We start from the raw sequence: 23,125 nt of genomic DNA, 5'->3' as shown, positions 1-23,125 counted from the left end.
GACTAAATAGAGTAACTACACAACTGAACAAAATAGCCCCAAATATTGAAATAGCTGGAATCGATTGAAGATATTGAGTTAGATTCAGGCAATCTCTGTTTCTTTTGTACACGGCACTCTAAGTAAATGTCAAGGTCGATTCCTAATTACATCGGCTTGTAGTTATGATTGGATTGTGGAGATTAAATCACGATTTATCAATATTGAAGCTGAACAAAGTAAACTCACAGGCCCTTAAATGCACTTCAGATTACTTTTATTTGATTTCTATCATGTAATTTTTGACAATCCATGCTTTGGAATCCATTTAAAACTGTAAGTCCTTAAGGTGCGTACAGATATACGCGCTCCAATACGCAAAGCGCACGCTCCGCAATCGCTCCGATCCGATCATGAACGTTACGGGAGATGTTAGCTCTTCTCGCGTTCCACTCTTGCTCCCCGGTCGATCTCAATCGATCTGCTCGAGTGACGTTCGATTGCGGAGCAGAGCAAAAGTCTGTACGCACCTTTACAGTTACCACTATACTTGCCACAAGCTCAGGGCATAAAATATTATGTTAAGTTATATTATGAACGTAACATTTTCCTGACCATATTATATTCTTCAGCTACAAAAACTCTAGATTTTTTTAGTTTCTTTTATCATTACTATTTTAAGGCAGCAAAGATAACATTCATATTTGACCACACAAAAAATGTCCAACGAAAAGAACTAGATCAATACAAATTCCAAACTCAATCACCCGGTTGCACAAAAGACTGTTAACTTTCAATCCCGATAAATGCCACGAGAACCAATCAGAGAATCCTTCTTCTCAGAAAACCGTTCTCTAAATGGTTCTTGTGTAATTGATCATGATTAAAATTTAACAGGCCTTGATTCAATCTGGCGTATAATTCTTATGAGCTTTCAAATTATTTCTAGCTCCTCTCAACTTTTATTAAACAATTTGTCTTTAATTATAAGCAGAGCAAACCTCAATTTTTCTTCTAATATCTTGGATTCTTTATTCTTTATAATTATCATCAGTCCCAGTTTTTAGTAGAGAGTTAGTGGGAAGAATACTTCGAATATTCTTTCCGAAGAAGGACATTGATATGTCCAAAGCTCGCCAATTTATGTAGATGCATAACACTATAATCTTCTCATCTATAGTATTACAAAGAATTTTAAACATATCATATACAGCTCAATAATTATCTTCTCAATTCATATTTTGTAAATTCATCTATATTTTGCTGTATTGTAAGCTATTGTATATAAGTGTATAAGCCGTATGTATTGTAATCTACATAAATAAAGTACTCAATCAATCAATCAGTCCCTGCAACTGATTTAATCTTTAGTTGTTCTAAATTTCACGTTGACCTGAGTCAATGCCTGCCATACAACACTAGCCGAACCCTCATGTCTGAGCAGGCAGGCAAGCTCAATTTCATTCACCAGTCTAATTGAACCATGAGAGTGAAGCAGGTGACAGATATTAGATGAAGAAAGGGGAGGGGCGAACTTTATTGTAGCCACTTACTCAGTTGACGGTTGTTATTAATTCAACTGTCTTGCTGCTTGCTGCTTGTAACCAGCATCTTAATGCACATCTCCTGATGAGTTATGGCTTGGAAAACGAATGCAAAGAAAGATAATTCCATTGCTGTTTTTCTAGGATATTACTGTTTCTGATGAAAATTATCCTATTCCTTTTTTACTATTAACGATTTGGTGTAGAAATTATTATGGACATAACCTAGATAATATTTGGACGAATCGAGACAAAATTAAGAAATAGAAGAGGTTTTGAATAGCCTGTTTTTTATTTCTGACTATGTATATTTGCTCTATCAAATGAATAAATTATGAATGAATAATCAAATAGAACTTTGAGTAAACTTAAAGAATAATCATTATTACTTGCAGCATCATATGGTTTCCTCCTATGTATAGTTTGCAATGTTCATCATCGATTGATGAAATAATATTCTCTCAACTATTACTATTTGAATAGATAATGGAATAAAAATCACTATTCGTGAATTCTTACAAAACAAACATTATTTCGTCTACAGTATTTGCATAGATAACCCCTCACTTTAATTTGGATTAGATTGTGTTCCTTGAATCAAAATTATCTCTCTAAAGAGTGTACTGTACTAATAGATAGAATAATGTGGGATAAAATGTTTTGGTCAGATTGATGAATCTGTATTAGTCTATATTTTGTTTATCAACATAATTTGAAACTTTCTCAGTTATATTGAATCATTCAACAAAAGGGATAAGATAGGAGATATGTATTTTCTTATCAGATTCGGTACCGGTTCAAAAGTCTTATCAGAATTATTATATAAGGAACAATTCAAATAATGTGAGTTACAATAATTAACAATAAATTATTACAATATCTCCAAACATTCGACTGGTTTGCAATATTTGAGATCAATGTTTATAGTAGCATTCCTTTCTTTACTGAAAATCAAAACTCTTATATTCAGGTAAACTTTTGATCAAGTAGCGTCAAACATCATAATTATGACAACATCGAACATAGTGAATTTCTTGAACGCTTGTGAATCTACATCGAAGCAAACTACCTCAAGTGTCATTTTGGATTCCACTCATACAAATAAATAAAAGATAATGACTTGGATAGATCTTACCTCCATATGAGCGAGCTTCAGCCTGTAGAATCTTTCGTAATCAGCAGAGTTCACTCAGGTACCTCCTAACCACGAGTAGACCACGATGTCACTGTCAAAATATTCCAAAAACTAGGGAAAGTTTCCCTGTGTGACAAGGTCGTTGCGTAAGATGGTGTGGACGCGACTTTTTTTGTAATACAGGGACAAAACTGGAGCATTTCAAGGACTCCAGTGAATGAATGCTTGTAAATTTAAACTATTATGTGTGTCAAACCTTTGTTTTGACTTGTTTGTTGTGCTATCTTTTAGTGAATCTTTGCATGGTGCATCACGTTCGCTTTCTGCCTAAAACGGTCTTTATTCAACCTGTTCACGTAAGAATCTCTTTGTATGTTTTTTGTATAACTAACAATAACAAACCAAGTATCACCTGTGGACTGAGTTTAAAACTGAGAGTGGGTTTCTGGGCTTTTCTAAAAACTACCATCAAAAAAACACTATTGAAACTATTGTTGGAGTAGAGTGATTTGGTCTGTCAACAGTAAAAAGTAAATTCGTATGGCTTTTGTTGGTGGGGAGTCCCTTGCGGGAAGGTCCCACCGCCTGGATATATAATTTAAACCGTCAATGGGCCTCACGACTGTCATACTTCAGCCGGGACCGTGCCCGCTGGACTGTCAACAATCAATATTTCATCAGCTTTCAACAAAACTTATAGGATGAGGTTGATATTGGGAGAGGAAAAACATCTTATGAAGGGATAAAATTTGTTCTACCCCTTACGCACGGATTTATAGTCAATAAGGGGAAACATTAACCATTGATAACACTATTTTGGGTTGTGAAGTGTTTTTCACTTTGAAAATAAAATTGAATTGAATTGGGAATCATATAGAATGAAGTAATATGGAGAATCAAGAATAATCCGTTCAATCCAATTCAATTTATTTCCACGAAAAATCATATACATATTCAATAACGTTTCTTATTTAAAGTGAGAAATAATTGATAATTTCTGTTTTCAAACTTCTACAGTATCACTTTTTGTGTAGTTGAGAAGTTTAAATTGTGGTAATTATTCATAATGGATGAGAAAGACTAAGAAATTGTCCAAAACCACAGATTTATTGATACTTAGAAAGACCGGTTTCGGTTATTGCACCATTGTCAATCTCCGATAACTAAAACTAAATACAAGAGCAGCAGAATTTATACATAATTTCTTAGAAGCATAATTTCAGTATAAATTCTGCTGCTTTGTATTTAGTTTTAGTTTATCAGAAATTGACAATGGTGTAGTAACCGAAACCGGTCTTCTAAGTATCAATAATCTGTGGTTTTTGACAATTTCTTAGTCTTTTTCATTCAATAATCCACAGTATTAGCCTATTTTTAAGTATTGAAATTAACTTTTTACTTGAAGTCTTGAAAATTTTCCTAGAATCTTGAGAATCCTTTGTCAAGTTGAGTGATATTTGTAACATTAGACTCCTCATGATGGATTCATGTACACGACTTCAATTTCTGCTGCAAGAAATCAGTAAAGTTGACTCTGCTCTCAAAACTGATCGAGAACTCGTAGTCTGCAACTTTACAAACAATGAAACAGCTGCAAGTTGATTTGGGAGGCCTGGGCCTCACAAGTTGCTCAGCTTTGGTTACTTTTTCAAGTTTACGTTTCAGAGCAAATGTTTATCAGAATGTTCCTCAAGGATCTGACAAGTGTGGATCTCTCTATTTCATAGATATGTCTATCTTTATCTTGGACAAAGCACACCCGTTGAATCTGACATCCATCTGGAGTTGATCTTGCTTTGTATAAGAGCGAAAGAGAGCTGTGGATGATTGGGTAGACTTGACTAATTCAAGAAGAAGAGAAAATATTATTATTACAATTAATTATTACTAATTAAATTTAATAATTTTATTATTACAAATATTATTATTATTATTATTAAAATATTATTTTATACAAAACTCTTCCATTGAAATATTTCATACTAACTAGAAATATTAATAGTGTTTATCAGTTTTCAATTGCCAACTCAAGTCTAGAACACTCACTTTTATCATGCTGAAGTAACACATTGTTTCAAGCTTTCAACTTGATTGAAGTAGTTGTTACAAATATTTCATACATTATATCCCCAGCCATGTCAACAGAGAGCTTACCTTACTATACAAAATTTTACCAGCAATTTTTTAACTCTCTTATTTTTCAATTGGTTTTTTTGGAATATTTTGTGTATGACAGCAGTTAAAAGTAAATAGAAATCCTCAATTACAATTTTCAAATATTTATTAGTTCACCACAACACGTCCTCACCATGTTCATTCAGCTAGCCATTCTCAAGTGGAAATCAAATAAAATAAACTGGCTGATTCAAATAAATAATAACCATTTTATTCCATTTTACTTAGAATTGTTTAGAATTGTTGATTCAAATAAACTAGCTGATTCAAATAAAAATAGCTCATTTTATTCATTCTTACTTAAATTGTTGAAACAAGTTGTGGCAAATTGATAAATAATTTCAAAGGGTATTGAGATTCTTATTCTTTTACAATTATTCAAGGATAGCAGCTATAAAATCACTCTATAGTATACATAGCCTAGCATTACATGCTACTTGAAGTAATACGGTATAACGCACAACGACATATTTTAACCAATCCTTATAAAAATCAAATAAAGAGATTATACAATAAGTTATCTTCATATATACTCTCTTGACTCTCTAGGTGGGTATATTATTTTAAAATTGAAATTTCATTGTCTGTTCTACAGTTGAGCATAAAATGTATAGTAGATTTCAAGTCTATGGCCCGGTTGCACGAAAGCCGGTTAAATTTCAACCGTGATTAATTCCACGAGAACCAATCAGAGAATTCCTTTTTGATAAGATGGCTTCTCTGATTGGTTCTCGTGGAATCGATCACGATTAAAATTCAACCGGCTTTTGTGCAACCAGCAGTATAATTTTCAATAATTATGGTTCCTAGTCATTTTAATATTGTACAGTACATTATTTTGTTGGAGGATCCTTTCACAAACATTATTATAAAAAGAAAAAGGAGGAAGGTATAAATTATAAACAAATCAGTTCTGAGATCACTCTGCATTTAATTTTTAAAACATTTTTAAGTAAAGACTCACATTTCATATCACAATTCACAATTTTACATTTATCAGCATCGTAGTATGTCTTCTTGAAACAAAATCGCATTGAACGGCCTTGAAAGGTTGCTGCCAGTCTATTTACATTGAATAGTGGTTTTTATTGTCCGCTGCTCCACTCTGCAAGATCCCATAGTGAGAGTCAGCAAAGCTGTCTACAGTGAGATTCACTTGAAATTGTCAGGATTCTTCATAAATAACATCAGATCCACATTATAAACAATGCTGACATTTCAAAGTCAATCTCCCTACACCTCTGCAGTTTTAATTATGATAATTTTGTCAAACAACTCACATAATCATTTTACTCACTACATGCTAATAAGTTCACTGTTAATTTGTATTTTTTAATGTGTGGAAGCAATAATTTTGATAATTTACGTGGCTTATTAGGCAAATTTGATTAGTGATGATTTACTGTATTGTCATTCCACTTCATCACACATTTTAAGGCGATTATAAAAATGAAAACGACACCCATGAACTACAAGGCACCCATTGAAAGCTATTTGTGGAATATAATCTGTAACGTTATAATCTCTAAGATGATACTGTAAAAATAAAGTTTTAGATTAATTCAACATTGAACATTTTTGAAAAAAATGAAATTTTCTCTGAAACATGTTTGAGTTTCTCATATCTTGAATTTCATTTTTAAATTATGCACATTCCAAATTAATATTCTTCCATATTCCCATTGAATTATGAGGATAGACGATAACATTTGATACAGAAACTTATTGAAACATGATATTATAATTATCTCAGAATCGTCAATGCCCAATATATGAGAAACCACCCACTCCTCAGTAACAACAATTTTTATTATTGCCGACATGTTCCGATGAAGCTAATATAATCCACATATTATTATTTTTTATTTTATCAATTCCATTTCTCTTCATTTCTATATCGTCTGCAATCAATGATGTACAACTTTCCGTGTTATTTTGAATGTCATATCATTGTAAATATCCATATTGAATTAAATTGACTTGATATGTCAAAACCATAATTGGTTTATTAACATTATGTATCATAATAGTAGTTTCGGTTGCTACATGATTATCAATCTCTAGTACACTGAAAACTTGAAGCAGCAGAGTACAGTATGTAGTACGGGAGAAGTCATACGATTGCCATCAGCTCTCGACCAATGAAGGTTGAGCTTTCTTGTCATTTGCCGAGAATTGCGCTTGCCTAGTCTTGGCCAATGACATGAGAGCTCAGCCGTCATTGGTCAACAGCTAATGCCGATCATGGAGCATCTCCATACTATTCTATTAGGACATAACAGATGAGAATACCTATTGTAACTTCGTAGCTTCTGACAAGACAGTGTTTGGAGAACCTATTATTCAATGTTTAATCTTCCAGTTTAAAACAGATTGATGATGGTGTAAGAATATGAACTAGTACGTCTGTCTCAAATTGTTCAAAAAATTAGTGATTTGACTATGTAAAGTATTTTTAATATAATGATGACAAATTTCATTGAACTATGAAAAAGTGTAGGTTTCACGGTTTTTTTATAGTCGAGACTATGTCTTCATGAGAGGGTGATAGTTGACTCTTCCTATCATAACCAAAGCCTCATTGAGAATTGATTGGGGAAACCCACAGATGGAAATTACTGAGATGTTGCAATTATTCAAATATGCTAATGGATCATCAATTTTATTATTATTAATTTTATTAAATTTTTGAATAATACCTGTATCAATATTGCAGTAGCAGAGTCTTCGGGGTGAATTACAGCATTTAATTGGATTTTGGTTGATAATGAAATTAATTGAATAGACTTAGAACGTTGTCAAAGATTCACTTAAATTAAATAAAATTGAAAATTAATATTTTCACAGGAGCATGCTTTCGTGTGTGCTCACACATCATCAGCTGTAAGTTACAGGAAGTAGAAAGATTCCAACTTAACAAAAACAAAAGCAAGAGCTACTTGATCATTCTGACTAATTATCATTCCTATTTTTAATTTTATTTCTAATTATATTATTAATTCTAACAAAATTATTAGAAATTATATGATTCGGCCTACTTTTATGAAAACTTTTTACTTATTATAAACTAACAAAATGAAAAGCAAGAGCCACTTGATCATTGTAATTGATTGTTGATTCTAATTTTCTTAATTCCACCAAATTATTTGAAATTACAGAATATTTCATATGAAAAAATTATAATAAAAATAAATAGGTGTAAGGCAGTAAAATAGGTTATCTAAGTTGAAAAGATTTCAGAGTAATTTCAAATAATTTGTTGGAATTAAGAAAATTAGAATAACATCAATTACAATGATCAAGTGGCTCTTGCTTTTCTTTTGTTAGTTTTATAATGAGTAAAAAGTTTTTCATAAAAAGTAGGGGCCGAAATCATATAATTTCTAATAATTTTGTTAGAATTAAGAATAAATTAGAATTAAATTAAAATATAAATTAAAATAGGAATGATAATAGTCAGAATGATCAAGTAGCTCTTGCTTTTGTTTTTGTTGAGTTGGAATCTTTCTACTCCTGTAACTGTACGTAACTTACAGCTGATGATGTGTGAGCACACGAAAGCATGCTCCTGTAAAAAATATTTATTTTTAATTTTTATTCAATTAAAGTGGATTTTGTGACAACGTTCTAAGTCTATTCATTATGTAAAAGTTCCACAACATCAACATTAACACTACAAACTTAATTAAATAATGAAATTTTGATTGGAAGCCTTATCTTTTGGTACAACAACAAATTTCTCAACTTATCCAAAACCAATTTCTCTTGAGAAACAGCATTATTCATGAAACTTGATAGATTCATGTTTGAAAGTTCTCTTTAAATTCTGTTGAAGAGATATTCATACCAAAAAATATCCTGTAACTTTTCAAAAATCTCGAATCTAACAGACCCCTCTGTATCTCCGTGGAAAAAATTGTGGATCGGAAAACGGCGGAGAGCAAAGGAAGGCAAGCCAGGATAGATTAAATGAGACCCACCCATGGGAGTTAGAAGGGGTGGGAAATCAGGAGCGAACGCCTGACAGAGAGGGGTTGAAGAGGGTGGGGTGGTCAGTTTCTACACGAATGTGTGTCCGTTGTATCCGGTTTTGAGGGAACTGGGGGGTGAAAGGGTTAGAAGGTCATAACTCAGCACTGGTTAGTCGTGTCCACTGTTCGGAAAGAGTTCGTCAGTGCGTGGGTGCGCGTAGGTCGGTTGTAAAAGTGTAGAAATGTGTGGATATGAGGCTAGTCTGGTTCATACATGGCACTGCAGACCGAACTTCCATTTCGAGTAGATGAGCAAGCACTGAAATCCCCACTGTAAAACATACACATCATAATCATTGTCACTTTTGGCAAAATTTTAATTGATGTGATTAGGGCTAGCTTGTGCGCGCGCAGTTCTCTCACTCAAAAACTGGCAGTACTCTACATAAGCAACATCAATGCATCCCATTTAAACAACGCTGACAGTTTGAAGTGAATCAAACTACAGTGGGTTCAACGAAAAATGTCAGCATCTACTGTTAATAGCATTCACTGCTTCCCATTAGACTAATACTGACTATAAGAATAGAGTCACATCTCGTCGCCAACCGAAATTAGATCTGACTCACTTAACAATCGGTTTCGTGTCTTGTTTTGTTTGAATTGTAAACTGTGGTATTTTACGAATAAAAAGCTTTATAAAACGTTGTGACCAAAAAATAATTATCTAATTTACCAGTGATTAGGAAAAGAAGTTTACTATAACAAACACATTTGAATCATTTACCCCCAAAATTATATAATCTACTTCCTGCAAACTATAAACAGATTAATAATCCTAGACAGTTTAGAACAATAGTACACAATTGGTTGATGTACAAAGGATAACAGAATCAAAGAAACATTATTTCAAACATAAATCATATTTTCAACTAAACACCTAACGACTTACTGAGCACTTACTAATCACTAATATGGTTTCTGCTACCTTTTAAAGCTAGAGAAATGGTATGACCTATTCCAAAATGACTATTATTTTAATATTGTAATATTGTATTATTATTTTAATATTTTTTTTACTATATGAAGTATCAACATTGTAGGCGATGATGAATAAATTCATTGGAACAATACCATGCTTTTCACACTTTGATATTTTTTTAAGTTTTCACAATTCTTGTATGATTTTTTTTATTGATATGAATTGATTTTTCCACAATCAAATCAATAAACAGTAATCACTTACCATAGATAATGGACTTATTTATAATTTGTCAAACCACTTATTTGTTATTTCTAACATAATTCTACAAAAACGTGTTCCAAATCTCAGTGTAGTTCTGTGACTTTGTAGGATGTAATTCTCGATAATAATGATTCAAATTCAATATGGATAACTAACATAAAATCACCACCATATAGTAGTGAACTACACAAAACTTTGAATCCAGAGCTACAATCCGAGTTCAAGGACTTCATAAAACAGAATTGCTTCCAGATGGATATTATATTTGCAGTAGCAGAAGTCTTCGGGGTGAATTACAGCATTTAATTTGGATTTTCGTTTAATTATAATAAATAACTGCTTCCTTAAACTAAGTATCATCAATTTATAATCATGAAAATATAATTCCATTGTTGAGTTATCGTTACATTTCATTGAGTCGATAAGTTCACTTCAGCTTGATTACAACGTGCAGCTTGCTGCAATTACAGTACACTGAAGAACCAAGCTAAGGCTAGTCAGCCCGATAAATAACCGCCACTTACTCCATTGTCAGATGCTATCTGCAGTTGGCTTCACTCAATATTTCACTCACTCATTAGCTGTTTAGCTCTCTTCCTCTCTCTCAACTCTCGACTCTCCTTACTTCACTTTTCAGTCTTTCACTTACTCATAAGCTCTCTTTCACTCTCCTACCCATCTTTCTTATTATCCTAACTTACTTTTCAATTCTGTATATTTATTTTTCTTCATCTCTCTCCAGCATTGATAATACCATCGTTTTTCTATACTTTCTTCCTTTGTGAATAACCAACCAGGGAGTATAGATGGGAATACATGTACTTTTTCTCCTTAGTGAGGTCCACTTTATAATGACAGTATTGATCAACTTTGGTTTTGCTATCCTTGTCTATCATTCGACAAAGCCGGTGGTACTATCCTTTTCTAGGTCCACAACAATGACAATTATGTTTTTGACAGTGTAGACATATAATTAATTAATGCAGAGAATCGGCATCGCTATTCTTCTATCTTCATCCACTACCATTATAACGTGGACCACACTATAGCTTTGTTACTTTCCTAACTCACTTATACATTCTATGCTCTTTGTAATCAACTGAATCTGGATTTCTTCTTTCACAATATAACTTATATTAATAATTGGCGGTTCAGCAGATTTTGGTATGAGATAGAGAGACAGCTTAGTATTAGAGTGAAATAGGGGATGAAAAGTATAGTATTCTATCAGAGAGAGAAGAGAGTATAACAATGATAAAATATGATATCCTATAGAATGCCTTAGTTGGGATAGAGAGCTAGAAACAAATGTGGCATTTATAGCTGGAATATATATGTGATATTGATAGTATTTATATGATAGTAATAAAATTTATAAATAGAAATAGAGTATAGTATTCTACAGAGAGAGAAGAGAGTACACCAATTATAAATCAAATATGATATCCTATAGAATGCCTCAGTTGTGATAGAGAGCTAGAACCAAAGGTGGCATTTATAGCTGAATTATATATGTGATATTGATGGTATTTATATGATAGTAATAAAATTTATAAATAGAAATAGAGTATAGTATTCTATCAGAGAGAGAGGAGAGTACACCAATTATAAATCAAATATAAATCAATTATAAGTCAAGTCAAATGACTTAAAAGTGGCATGAATTTTGAAACATGTTGTGGTAAAATTAATTAAAAAAAGGTACTGAGATTTTTTTCTATTTAAAATCTCATTATTATCATATAAATACTATGAATATCACATATTATATAGTCAGCTATAAATGTCACCTTTGGTTCTATTTTTCTCTATCACAACTAAGGCAATCTATGGGATATCATAATTATTTGATCATCATTGTTATACTCTCTTCTCTCTGTGATAGAATACTATATTCTTTATCACTTTTCCATCTAATACTAAGTTGTCTCTCTATATCATACCAAAAAACTGCGAAACCGCCAATTTATAAAGTCAAGTGACTTGAAAATGGCATGAATGTTGAAAAATGTTGTGCTAAAGTAATTAAAAAAAAGGGTACTGAGATTTTTATTTATATTCATAATACAAGTAGCCCTAAAACAGAAAAAGAGACAATAAAATGTATATATAAATTTTTCAATTTAAAACCAGCAAAGATATAATACAAATTGTAAATAAACTATTTGTTTTACATTGGTACAAGAACCCTAGAAAATTCAGCGGTTTAGTACAAGACGAATGATAGAATGTAAAGCTCTACTGTTATAATTGTATACTCATTCATACACTATATAGAATGAAAGGTGAAATTGCAACACTCTCTTTACTATGTTTCTTACAACAATTTTTTTCTTTAGAGCCTTGAAACCCGGGAAGGAAGGAAGCGAAACATTCATGCTAAGCCGAATAAAATGAGGAAGCCTTCTGCAGATAAATACTCAACTCAAAGATCCCAGTTCATGATATCGTTGTCGTGAAGAAGTCCTAGTATATCTGTAGATCTATACCAACCTTCTCCTCCTCCTTCTCCTTCTAAAGAATTCTCTTATATCTATACTATCAGCTGTTTTTAAGCACCATTGTACCACAAGAGGTGACGATGTACTGAGTATAATGAGATTTCAGTGTAGATATAAAATGGTCTCGTAATAATAACCTTGTGACAGACCAGTTGTACATGCAAGGGAGGAAACCCTCGATATAGTAAGGTGTAGTCATAGATATAGGTATACACGAGGTGTGTTTTGAGTAGGGGTCCGAGAAATGAGCAATAGCCTATCTAATTGACTCCCCGGCTTAATTAAACATGGCTGGTGCATCCAATTATTTCAATGGAATTTCATGTCCGTTGGACAATCTACGACAGTATGTTAGGGTATAGCCTACTGGCAGTTCCCTTTGTGGAAATCATAATGTTTTAATCTGCCGACAAAGGCTGGCCTACCGTTATTGTTGAGTTATATTTTAATGAGGGTTTGCATAGCTTGTGCTTGATATTTTTGTAGACATTGTACATTGATATTCAATTAAGAAAGTGTGAGACTAGCCACTGTGTGTTAAGCTCAACAATTATGACCGATGACCTGCCTTAATAATATTAATAACCTTCGAGCAATATTCAACAGAAGCGTTATTCTGCGAGTTTCGATCAATTGGAATAAATTACCTTCGTATGCACTAACATATTTTATGTTAAGCCCCGCAAACCCACATCGATTTTTGTTCCGACGATATTTTACAGTCCTATAAATTCTTACAAATCCTTACAAATCAGATGGAACGTAACTTGACAAACATCATGTATTTGAAATCATCTGTTCAATATAATAGAATTTATAAGAATGGCAAAATACCGTACAACAGAAAATATCGATGTGTGTGTGCGGAGCTTTCAAGTATTTCAATATGGCTAAGTATTTCAATGTTGATTATGAAGAATTACTAGCGCTTTTTCGATTCATTTTTATATGAAACGACTAATTTCGAGCACTTGTGCCATTTTTAAGTGTGACAAAATTATTATTTTACAGTAAACAAATATTAATAACGTTTTTGCAGCTTTGTTAACTGCGAAATAACAATAATTATTCATTCTGACACTTGTAAGTACTAAAAGTCATGTTTATATAGAAATAGAACAAAAGGATACTAGCTTCTTCTTCTTCTTCTTCTTCTTCTTCTTCTTCTTCTTCTTCTTCTTCTTCTTCTTCTTCTTCTTCTTCTTCTTCTTCTTCTTTTCTTCTTATTCTTCTTCTTCTCTTCTTCTTCTTCTTCTTCTTTTCTTCTTCGTCTTCTTCTTTCTTCTTCTTCTTCTTCTTCTTCTTTTCTTCTCTTCTTTTTCTTCTTCTTCTTCTTCTTCTTCTCGTTTCTTCTTCTCTTCTTCTTTCTTCTTCTTCTTCTTCTTCTCTTCTTCTTCTTCTTCTTCTTCTCTTCTCTTCTTCTTCGTCTTCTCTTATTCTTCCTTCATTCAAGGTTTAGACTCTGCCTGTTCCGACTCACAACAGTATAATGTTTATCTATCTATTACCGTACGGTAATCTAAAATTATATAGGTCTTATATAGTAAAATATATAGTAATATATATAGTAATATATATAATAATTATTAAATCAGTTATTCAAATTTTATATTCAATAACCTCTTTTCCTGGGTCTACCTATACTCTTTTTCCTTCCTAGGATTCTAGCTTTTTCTATAACTAAGCACTACATAAATAATTATTATCAATTCTGTGGCCATGCACACAGTATTTTAAGACTGAACATTGAATAAACAACAAAATTCTTTCTACAATAGGAATAAATTGGAAGTTGCATTTGCTCAAATGCTAATTAATAGAACCCAAATTCTCTCGAATTTCCATCTAGCTGTTCACCCTGATGTCAATATTTGCAGTCTTCCGGGGTGAATTACAGCATTTAATTGGGATTTTTGTTATTAATAAAAAATCTTACTGCTCCCAAATATTTCTCCAGGGTTTATTTGGATAAACTATATAATAAATAATACAATAAATAAATATTTTTCTTCATACAATGAATAAAGCCTTTTCACAAGAGTGCAATTCGATATCACAATCACGATGAATAAGGATGATTTCAAGAAATAACCAGACAATGCCAAATACAGTTTATTCAAATACTTTAGAAACTTGAATTATTTATAATCTTTACAATGCAACTTTTCTATTGAATAATAGTTTAATACCTTGTTACATTATGCAGCAAGATGATTTAGCTTTGTACCTGAAGGATGAACTATGCACATCATATGAGTTTCACTCAAGTAAACAGGAAATGAATCCGGCCAAGCCCCTAAGTTGTCAGATACTTGAAGTTCTTTTGCTACTTAATCAACAGAGCAAATCTTCCTGACCTACGCCTTCATAATCCTATTCAGATTCCATGAAGCTCAGCGAATACTTGAATGGAAGAATACTGGATACTGTCTCCTTTTCTATTCTTCATAGTAGAAAGTTTGCTTTCTCAATTGATAGGTCTTCTCTACTGCACTGTATACTGTAGACTTTTACACTGTAATACAATGTCATACAAACACGATCCATCTGTAAACTAAATCAAATCAAATCAAACAATCATTATTCACAAAAAAAAAAGAAATACAGCAGCAGCGACAGTAAAATACATGGTGAATATTCCCCACAAAGACAACAAGTCTGGATGTGGGTAAATAAAAAGAATAGATGTTTAAAATGACTATTCCAGGAGGAAAGCAATGATAACTGACTTGATATTATCAACTCAAGTCTTGATTTTTCAGGACAGTCTATATTAACAGGTACAAGATATCGCCTCAATTCAAATGCAAATTCAAGAGTCATTGATAGTTTTGGCTATTTCATAAATCATTCAGAACTCGATATCGCATGTCTGAGAAAATTACAATGACATTAATCAGTCGATCTAATTGTTATTATTAACTGAAATACCCTCTAGATTACAAAATGCTTTCCACGTTTCCCAATTGTATTTTGCCATAATTGAGGCAGATATTTGTCAAATTGATTTTTAATTATGCAGTTACGAGCTGTGTTCAACAAACTCATAAATTAATAGGAACGCTTAAGCTGGAGTTTATCTGTCAATAATCAATATTGATTCAAGGTTCAGTTTGAGGTTATTGTGTTTTAGCCAAATAGTCGGAGATTCGGCCCAGTTTGATAGAGGTTTGAGTTAAGGTGCCTACAGATATACGCGCCGCGAACATGAGCAATTCACTTTTAATCAGCTGACTATAACTGTATTTTACAGAAACGGTAAGATACAGATATAAAAAGCTTGGCATCAGCTGATTAAAAGTGAATTGCTCATGTTCGCGGCACGTATATCTGTACGCAACTTAACAGTGTTCGGATTTTTTTTAAAGCTTTGAAAGCTGTTCTTAGCAGTAATTCTAATGTGTAATCAATGTAGGTTTGAGATCAATACAGAAGGGTAATGATGAATGGATATTGCTAAAATACAATTCAAGTCTTGAGATCTATACAGATGAATAAAATACTATAAGATAATATACAATTCAATGTAGACTAGTTTTGAGATTAATACAGTAGGGTGATGATGAATAGATTGCTTTCAGTGTGTCACCATTCTAATCAATCCAACAATATAGTCATCATGCTTTATGGACAAATGACTTTTTTTGCAAAGAGTGATGCCCATATGAGCTCTAGGCTTGTGCGTTGGTAATGAGACGGATGATAATAAGAGATGAATAGACCCACAGTTTTAGGTGGTTCCGAACTAGGCTGATGATGAATAGATTGCTTTCAGTGTGTCACCATTCTAATCAATCCAACAATATAGTCATCATGCTTTATGGACAAATTACTTTTTTTGCAAAGAGTGATGCCCATATGAGCTCTAGGCTTGTGCGTTGGTAATGAGACGGATGATAATAAGAGATGAATGGACCTACAGTTCTAGGTGGGTTCCGAACTAAATATGCATACTATCATTTCAACTACAGTGTACTATTCTGATTGATTCTCTTGATTCGTTTGAGGTTGAGTGGTAGAGAGGACTTAAAAGTCCTAACTCCGCCTAATAAAGATTTTTTTTCATTTTCATTTCATTTTTTCATACGATTTTAATATTATTCATAATGGAATAAGTCAGAATTCAGAGTCCCACTAGGCAAGCTAATCCTATCATATCTTCATTCAAGGTTGATGAAGAAAAACATTTTCGGTTTTAATCGACACACGCATTTGAGTGATGCAAACAAGAGTGCATAAATGTTTATAATAGGCATCAAACATTTTAAACATCTTGTAATTCTTCTAAACTCGAAACATTCAACCATGTGAGCAACGATCATGTAAATAAACTGTCAATACTTGGAGGCATTTGTGCACGCGTTCTGCGCATGCGCATGTGTGTTATATTGTTGGTGTGTACTTGCACCCTGCACTCGACTTGAGACTAGAGACAGCTGTATGGAGAGTACACTATCAAGTGTGAAATCGTGTCTAGTGCCACCTGTTCCTTCTTAACACATTCTTCTTCTTCTTCTTCTTCTTCTTCTTCTTCTTCTTCTTCTTCTTCTTCTTCTATGCTCCTACTATCCTAACTTCTCTTCTCTTTTTTTTCTCCTCCTCTCCTCCTCCTCTTTCCTCCTCATCATCCTCCTCCTCCTCTTCTCCATTTCCCTCCTCCTCCTCTCATCCTCCCCCTCCTCATCATCCTCCCACTCCACCTCCTCATACACTACTCCTCCTCCTCCTCCTCCTCCTCCTCCACATCCTTGTCCTGACCGTTATCATCCTCTACTATCTAAATGTTTGCATGCAATTTTCACTTTTCTCTTCTCTTTTTCCCTTTGTCTCATTTCCCCTCTATCTGTAATCGCTCCATCCTTTTCTTTCCCCCTTTATCTTTCCTATTGTTCCTCTCAATAATAATACTCTTCGTTACTCTCCTAATCTCTTTTGCTATTTGTTTCTAATGTTTCCTTCTTTTCTCCATTTTCATTCTCCTTCTCCACATATTTCACTTCCATCAAAAATTATCTTTCTCGTTCTTAAATTTTCTTTCCATACTTATATTATTCTTTCTACTTTTTGTGTAGTTGAGAAGTTGATATTGTGGTAATTATTCATATTGAATGAAAAAGACCAAGAAATTGTCAAAAAACCACTGATTTATTGATAATTAGAAAGACCGGTTTCGGTTATTACACCATTGTCAATCTCTGATAAACTTATCATTAACTTATCAGAGATTGACAATGGTGTAATAACCGAAACCGGTCTTTCTAATTATCAATAAATCAGTGGTTTTTTGACAATTTCTTAGTCTTTTTCATTCAATTATTATCCTTAATCACCATCTTTCTTTGTTACTGCTTTCTCCTCTTTTCTATAAAACCTCTCTCTCTCCTTTTTGTATAAATCCTCTTCTTCCCACTGCTCCACATCCTTTTCTTGTCCTCCAATTCTTCTTCCTCAACAAGATTATATTTCTCCACCGATTTCTCTCAATGAATTTTCTCTCACTTCTATCCTTTCTGGTTACCTTCTATTCCTTATTTCTCTCACCCATTTTCTTTTCCTCCCTTCTCTTGCTTTTTTCACCTTCTCTCTCCTCTGCTTCCTTCTTTTGCCTATTGAATGAAAAAGACTAAGAAATTGTCAAAATTGTTTTGCCTATCTTCTTCTCCGACCCCCTTCTCTTGCTTTTCTCCTATTATTTCGACAAGTTTATTTCAAAAAGTAATTCACCTTCTCTTTCCCACTGCTGCTTTCGCTACATACTTTCGCTATCTTTTTCTCTTATTGTACATCTCTTCCAACCCACTCCATTACCTCCTCATAACCTCCTTCTTGCTCTTGTCCCGACATTCATCTCCTTTTATTGTTCTTTATTCAACCCCTAAACTCTCTCTACCTCTTTACCTCTGTACATTCATTTTCTTTCATTGTTCTCTCTACCACCCCTTTACTCTATCCACCTCTCAATCTTTATTTAACCCCTTCACACTCTCTCTCCCTCTTCACCTCTGTACATTCATTTTCTTTCATTGTTCTCTCTATCACGCCTTTACTCTATCTACCTCTCAACCTCTTGTACCTCTTTCTTACCTCTCTTTTTCCTTTATCTCTCTCTTACCTCTCTTCAACCTATTCCTCTTACCTCCCCCTCACTCCTCTCTACTCTCTTACCCTCAACAACCAAGTACCATTTGAGGACCATCTCACGTCTCCTTGAATTGCACCTTACAATCGAGCATGTCCTGTAAGCGATTGTATACACACCGCGCATGTCCGCAAAGTTGTCTCTTTTTATTTGGGATCTCCCTCGTACCCTTCCCCTCGCCATTTCCAACCACACTTGATTTATAGTCAACACTCTCATTGAGTAGCGGAACATCCTTAAGTGAATCCTGATCCTGGCGCGGATTAGAAAGGATATAATCGGTGTCCTTAAGTTGTCGCTTCACATGTTGGGTGACATCCATTCAATTGAAGGTGTTAGCGCAGATGTCACAGTAATCGCCTTCATCCCACCACATTGCCTTCCAATTCCCGCATTCAATTGATCCCAGTTCGTTGGTCTACATATGAGCATAGCGGCACAAACAACATTGCTATGTAACTAGGAATAATGCTAGGAATCTCGAATATTTACACATCGGATGTTAGAAATTATCAAAAAATTAGGAAACATCCAAGTTCTATCTAGATAAACCTCTGATACTATAAATAATTAAAAATATAAATGCAAGTACACTTTTTAAAATTGTTTAGTAACAAGTTATGATAATGGTTGTGGCTGAACAATTTTAAAAAGGGTAATCAGATTCATATATTTTTTACATTCAACAGGCTACTGTTAGGCTTACTAAAGAAAAAATCTGGTGTGGCGCACTCACACAACTTTCCTTGCCGTTATGAAAATTGATCACCTGACGCTAGTGTTCCCGCGCATCTAAAGTCTACTAATTCAAAGATCTGAGCCAGCTGGTGTCAGGACAATAACGCTGGAGACACACGAGGTCTGCTATCTCTTCATAGTGAATCATTCAATAGAATCAACAGTTGCCAACAGTTTGCAATTGGATAATCATATTTTCTCGAATTTCGAGCTTAGTTTCAATTTTCGGTGAAAATGTTACTGAACATTAATTGTAGAGATTTTCATGCTCAATCTTTAACACCTAAAATTTTCTGTTTAAATTGTATCAAACTTTGCATAGATGAAGCGGAGCTCTTGGAATTTTTACAGATATAGCAGATATAGGACTTGAGAAAGTTGATAGAGCTTATCAATGACTAATTTAGGTATAAATTTGATCAAAATCGTTGGAGCCGTTCTCGGTTTTCGAGAAAATCGCGAAAACCCCTGTTTTTGACGACATTTCCGCCTTCTTGAGTTGCATTTGATCGAAATGTTCGTGTCGGATCCTTATAGTGTAAGGACCTTAAGTTCCAAATTTCAAATCGTTCCGTTAATTGGGAGATGAGATATCGTGTACACAGACGCACATACACTCATAAACACAAACACACACACACACATACAGACCAATACCCAAAAACCACTATCACCGTACTGGATCAAGTGGTCGGTATCCAAAGGATAAGTTATCCAAAGCATGACATTTTCTATAGTTGTTCACTGCTGTACATTGTTCATTATTGTCAATTCTTATAATCAAGTATCAATTATTTTCATCGTCAAATATAATATTTGTTATAATCAAATATTTGAATTGCCTTTGCATGAATTGCTATTTAAATTTGCAATAATGAATTGAACCCTATAAATGTCGGTAAAAATTTGAAGTTGAGAATTCATGTGTTAATATGTGATTGACCACGTTCACAAGGGGAGTGGTAGAATTTTAAATATTTTAAATTTCAAATATGTGATAAAATTTTAAATATTCTAAATTTCAAATATGTGATAAAAATTTAAATATGTGATAAAATTTTAAAATATCTAATATGGTCAGAAGTTCTTGTTATTGAATTGAATGTCAATTGATATTGACATCAGGATAAGATTGTACAAATTCAAAAAATGCTCATCTAACCATGTCATGAAATGAATTGAAAGCAATTTTTGGCACTGTCATCATGACAAAAATTTGGCTGTTGACAACTGAGTGGTTCTGTACATTCTTTTACCAAGGATTATAATATAATAAACTGATTAAAACTCCCAATCTCACTTTATTGTTCACACTGGAGTTTGTACTCTTGTTCTGGGACAGCATGGCTGATGTTCTATAGGTTCAATTGTTCTCAGACAAGAGGGGAAGAAACAAGGGTGGTTTTTACCCTCTTTTCATTCAACCCCCGTTCGACCTTTTTGAAGAGGGCAGAATTTCGGACCGCCAGACCGCTAACCAAATGGCCGCCAGTTTCCTAGCGGTCTTCAACAGTTCACTTTTTGTAAACAACAGTTCGAAAAAGGAACAAAGCCCTGTTTTTTTCGGGTTGCAAGCATTTTTTCACAATTATCTTGCAGGTCTTTTGTTGGCTAATTTTGTAGGCCGCTAACATCGTGATTTATAGACGGTGGAACTAATTTCCAAGGTTTTTACGAATAGATCTTTCTAAGAAAACCAAAAAATAGATAGTGATGCTTTTGAAATTCAAGGTTCTACCACCCTGAAGCTGTAAAGAATAATTCTGGGGATTGTGTGCGTTTCTGGGACACTTGCTACAGTTTGTCCTCCAGCTTTGAAGGTCATGCCAGTCAGCCAGTCTCTCCACTTTTCTGAAAAAAATAAATTGCTTAAGGCTGTGCAAAGGCTGAAAATAAACTTTCTACTCGTGATATTTTTCCAAGTTTTTCGATTTGTATATCATCAAGCTATCAAAATGAAAAAGTTTTCTCAAGATAACATTTTTTTCCGATAAAAAATAACTTTTAGTTAAGTTATTTCTGGTTATTTTTGGTAAATTGAATAACTTTTTCAAAAATTCATATTTTCAGAAACTTTTTGTTCTACTAGTTCAACAATACCATGAAGAATCCATCCTCTAAATCTCATGTATTCATATCTAACCGAATTTGAAATGTTCTGTCCTAAAAATTCAAACTTCAGGCGCTCATATCTCAAAAAGTAATGATCGGGAAAAAATGTTTTCCTGAGAAAACTTTTTCATTTTGCTAGATTGATGATATACAAATCGAAAAACTTGGAAAAATATCACGAGTAGAAAGCTCATTTTTAGCCTTTGCACCAGCCTTTAGCTTAAGCTAAGTGCTTAGGGAGCTTTGTACGTGCCTAGTAGTCTATTATACTGTATGTGAAAACTATATTGAATCACTCTATTGTATTTTTCTTTGTATTATGAAGAATTCACATCAACTAAATCCTTCTGAAGCATCCTTGACATTCTTGAGAAAACTAAGTATGGCAGTGTGACACATGATCAGAACCTGACGTAAATAATAGGGGAAGACAATAGAAATATATTATAAAGTACCCTCAATTTTATCACAACACAGAACTAGTTTCAACTCTCCAAGAGCCTTTTTCAAGTGTAAATTACTCGAAAATTATACTTGAAGAGTTGAAACTAGTTTTATATTGTGATGAATAAATGGTAGGTCACTTGATAATTTCTAATGTGTTCCAATAATTCCAGTAGCCCTATAAAGAAGAGTGAATAATAGAGGAAGCTCTCAACTCTTTCTTTAGAAATCTTCTAAGTTATTAAGATTCTACCAGTCTATTGAAGATAAAATATGGAATCAACAAAGATATTGATAACAGATAGATATAGACTGAAAACCTATTCATTCTGGAGTTACTTATCGGTCAGAATATTACTAGGAATCAATTATTACTCTACGTTTATCGTCTATTAAGATAGAGAATGTCGAATGCTATAACTAGTAATGACTTACAAGATCTTGGTGGCATTCAACAGCTATCTAAATTCGATATATAGATAATAAATTTGATATCCAGTATCTAAATGGATTTCATGTTTTTGGGACTGTTTTTGATAGATTGTGTGACCGGAAACTATTATGAGTTAGTTAGGATACTGAGAATATACTTTCAAGTTTCAAAATAATCGATTCTATACTTGGGTTACTGTAAGATCATTAGTTTTCAAGATTCATGGAATAAGGAGCCAAGAAGTATGTTTTATCCGGGAATCTCGTATAAATGTAGAAATAAATTGAGAACCTTATCACTCGTATTAATGAATGTAAGAGTTTTCTAATTTTTTTACCCTTTCCAATAAATGAGTAAGAGTTTAGTCTTGAAGAAGAATCGAGATCTGAATATTTTGGATCTTCGATTATAACATTAAATCACCCTTCATCGGATTAACCTGTGAGCCCCCCGGGAGGAAACTCGCTCATGCCCATTGTACTGAGTTTCAAATCAACAACTTTCAGGCTATGATAATAACAAGTATAATTTTATAATGTAAATCAGTAGAACTTTCAAGGTTACTCTGTATGAAATAGGTAATGGGTCAATTCTTGGAAAAAGATACTCAAAACTATCCTTTCCATCAAAATTCTACTCGGAGATTGCATGATTGATTGATTATAAGCCTTTATTAGGGCGGAGTTAGAACTCCTGGTCCTCTCTGCC

General features: G+C 33.3%; 1 protein-coding gene and 1 long non-coding RNA gene across 5 annotated transcripts in view; one reads left to right on the top strand and one right to left on the bottom strand.

The window, feature by feature from the left end:
- The window catches only part of LOC111055349 (homeotic protein antennapedia-like), a 388,426-nt gene that overhangs the window by 179,274 nt on the left and 186,027 nt on the right, over positions 1-23,125 (top strand). The window lies entirely within an intron of this gene.
- Positions 14,657-23,125, bottom strand: part of LOC120352619 — a 33,469-nt gene continuing 25,000 nt past the window's right edge. Inside the window, exon 4 of the long non-coding RNA XR_005571972.1 lies at positions 14,657-15,098. This is a non-coding gene — a long non-coding RNA (uncharacterized LOC120352619). The remainder of the gene's footprint in view (positions 15,099-23,125) is intronic.

This window comes from Nilaparvata lugens, chromosome 8, assembly GCF_014356525.2.
Source record: "Nilaparvata lugens isolate BPH chromosome 8, ASM1435652v1, whole genome shotgun sequence".
Classification (NCBI taxonomy): Eukaryota; Metazoa; Arthropoda; class Insecta; order Hemiptera; family Delphacidae; genus Nilaparvata; species Nilaparvata lugens.
Note: the sequence above shows the minus strand (reverse complement) of the source record. Positions and strands in the feature narration are given on the sequence as shown.